Raw genomic sequence first — 3,865 nt, forward strand, 5'->3', positions numbered from 1 at the left:
GAATCCGGACAATTATCGGGTAAGAAACAAGTTGAACAAGATACGTACATGAAATCTGTATTTGAAAGCGTGTTGTTCATTAATTTCAACTATAATTTCTTACAATTACGAGAGAATGCCGAATTTGAAAGTCCGTAATGATGCAACTACTTTCATGGGATGCAAATACTAGAACGGTACAGGCCCGGTTCTTTAATAACTTTTGCATATCAAATCCCCATTCATTCACGATATCCGCGATATTTTGAATAGTAGCGAGCCATGCTTGTCCGTGTATATATTTTGAAATATTTTACGTGTTTTTCGATATAGGAGTATAAGTAGCAAGATGTGCTTGTCTATGGTGGTGATATGATGTGAAGCGAGGAGATCGTTTCTTGGTGTATGCTTCTCGGTTGGGAATTTATTCTTCATGATTGTCTTTGTGAACGTTTAGTAGAAACGGGGCAGCATTTATTCTTTTCTTTGTGAGTTTTGGGTGTTATGCGGTGTATACTTACTTATCTCACGGTTGGTTCGTCGGAGGCATTTGTCCCTTATGCGTGGAATTTAACTTGTGGTGGATACAATCAAGTATTATGTTAGTATAGTATTAGATGGTATATGCAGGATCTATCAAGTATTCTAGTGAATATGTTATTAGTCATTTAGTTGGGTGCTAATCTGCTTATTTAGTAGATCTCCTTTTGTAATAGTTGATTTTAATCAATGGAATTGATTAGTCGCTTGAATTTGTGAAATTTGACGTGGATGATTTATAAAGCGTCTGATTCGCAAAATGAGACCTGAGATTCACAAAAGAATGTCCGAGATTCAAAAAAGACGATATTCACAAAAAAGATGGATTCACAAAACAAGTCGACAAAATGAGACCTGAGATTTACAAAAGAATGTCTGAGATTCAAAAAAGACGATATTCACAAAAGATGGATTCACAAAACAAGTCGATTCACAATATTAGACCTCGGATTTATATATTGTCATTCACACGGTAAGATTCATGAAATAACGTCTATAATTCACACTAATCCATTTTATATAATATTTAAATTGTGTCATTCACAAAATAAGACCGTTTAGCCTTGATCGACTGTTCCTTTCTAATAAGATTACGAATCTTCCTAATAATCGCGAAAATTAGACCCAGGATTCACAAATTAATACCAACAAATAAGATTTCCAGGTCTTTTGTACATATTAAGATTTAAGATTCATAAAACAACCTATTACATTCACAAAAGAACCTCTCAGATTCACAAAAATAAGATAAACAAATAAGATGTCCATATTTTTGGAAACCAATAATATGTTGCCAAACTAAAAGACTGCTCCTTTCAAAATTGTCAGTGTCTTCTTCAATCATCATATCTATTTCTCAAGACTTAAGAAGACTATTTCCTTCATTCTTCATCCTCATCCCCTTCCTCTTCTACTTCTTCGTCCGCTAGCTCTCCCTACGTAAAAGACAAAGCTGGAATTAGAAAGATGTTTACAAACATTAGATGTACAATAATAAAAGTGAGGATCATGCAAAATTGGGTGACACGGCGTGAATCACATTCATCTTATATAAGCCAACTGTTGTCATTTATGTTACAAAGTGAGGAATTATATCAGGTTACTACATACAATCAGTCTCATTTCTGTGATTCACAAATAAAGATATGTGATTCACATAATAAGATCCAGGATTCACAAATTAAGACCTGAGATTCACAAAGCAACCTCTGGGATTCTCAAAATAAGATAAACAGATAATTAAGACCTGGGATTCACAAATTAATATCAGATGTAGTTGCGTAGATGAATACAAACCTGATTCACTGGAGGAAGGTCTGCAAAATCATATGGACAATTCCTTTTGTCGTGGTTACACTTGCGCTTACAGTTAGCACACAACCTTTTTGCTTTTTCCGCCTTCTTGATTGCCTTATTTTTCTTGCTCACCAACCGTTTACCACAACCTTTGTTTCTAGACACATTAGGCGGTAAGATGTTGGTTTCTTCCGGAACCTTGCGGCCTCAAAGTAGAAGCTCAATCTGTTGTTGTTTTGTCAACGGTTGAGTGTTTCCCTCTAGTTTTGTCATGAATTCCTTGATTAACTTGGCAAACTCTCTCACATCCGACTCTTCTTTCCTTTTGAGCATACCAACGATTAATCTGAATCTCGGACCACACCACAGACATTCCAATCTGTTTTGTCTTTGGTATTGTTGTATTTCTCTAATGATTCCCATTCCAATCATAAACGTCACTTTTGAGTGCATTCTTGCTCCACCTTTGCAAAATATATTTATCAGGTATGTCCTTAAACTTTCCCGAACAAACCCAAATGATGTGACTGCATAAAATACCTCTCCTTTCAAACAGTTTACATGTGCACCTTACATCATTCGTGCTTCTCGCACTCAATCGCAAATTTTAGTCCTTTCTTTGCATCCTCAACTAACGACACTTCAAAGTTCGTCACAGGATCTAGCGGAGTGTATCCAACCAAACTGCAGGTATTTATTGAAAGCTTCACCTGGTTTTGGAACTCATAGAACATTGCATGGGTATAGCTTCTCACTGCTTGTGTCTCCCATTTTGACCCATACTGAGTGTTTCGAGGATTGAATTCGCATTCTCCTCTTCACGGAGCTTCAGCAGGTGCTTTTGGTGGTCAGTGGCGCTTTCATAGCGCACCAAGAACTCGGTTAATGTCCCGTATTTGTTTTCAAACCGCTTAAAGAAACTATTAGCGATCTCGACCTTTGTGTAGTTCGTAGTAAACCGCCCATTGGCACATTTCTGAAATAAGCGGGTATCCATGTGTGTCTATCGGCCGAACTTCCCGATCAACCACGTATTGTCTTCCAAGGAGAAATCGTTCATGACTTTAAGCCACTTCTCTTCAAATTCCCCGGGCTCCAGGTCATCGTCCCATACAACACTGTTCAGACGGGTTAAAAAGTCGGTATCTCTACAAATTTTACTCCCAACCTTGTCGGTTATTTTCTTCATGATGTGCCACATGCAAAACCGATGTTTATTTGTTTTGAACTTAGCGCAATGAACAAAATCAAATTATCGACCGTCACCATCATTTTATAATAACTAAATTCACGCAGTTTCACATAACAAAGTCATATGATGCACTATTATGTAAATCTCAAGTCTTATCCTCAGATTCGGACTATAAATCATATAGCTTATTTTGTGAATCCTATAGCTTATTTTGTAAATCTAGGGGGTTATTTTGTGAATCTCATGTCTTATCCTCGGATTCAGACTACATAAATTTTGTAGTTAGTTTGAAACATACCAGGAACTGCTTTAATTATTCCTGGGTCTTCGTCGGTGATGATGTAGTTAGGCTCCTTCCCACCCATACCGCATTTTAAACCGGTCAAATACCCACATGAATGACTCCTCGTTTTCATGTTCTATAAGCGCACATGCAAATGTGATTGACCTTTTATGATGGTCAATGCCCGTGAAAGGCGTGAACGTCATGTTGTACTTGTTTGTACCATAAGTTGGGTCGTATGAAACTCCATCTCCAAACAGAGCATACGCTCTTTGCATGTCACAATCCGTCCAGAAAATCCTTGTCAATGCGTTCTTGGAATCTTTTTCATAAACAAAGTGGAGCCCTTTTGTTTCAGCTAGGGTGTCTAAGCGTGATTTGAACATTTCCCCATCATGACTGTTCATTAGACACTTCATTTCCCTCTGAAAATTTTTGAATTGCTTGGTATGTTGCCCCGACATTTTGAAAACCACCCAATTGTTGAGTGCATAGTTGGTGTGTTAAGCTAGGACCAACATTTGCTTTTGAATTGCTGACAATCATTTGCATATGAAATTCATTGATATTTTCAG

This window comes from Silene latifolia, chromosome X (assembly GCF_048544455.1).
Source record: "Silene latifolia isolate original U9 population chromosome X, ASM4854445v1, whole genome shotgun sequence".
Lineage (NCBI taxonomy): Eukaryota > Viridiplantae > Streptophyta > Magnoliopsida > Caryophyllales > Caryophyllaceae > Silene > Silene latifolia.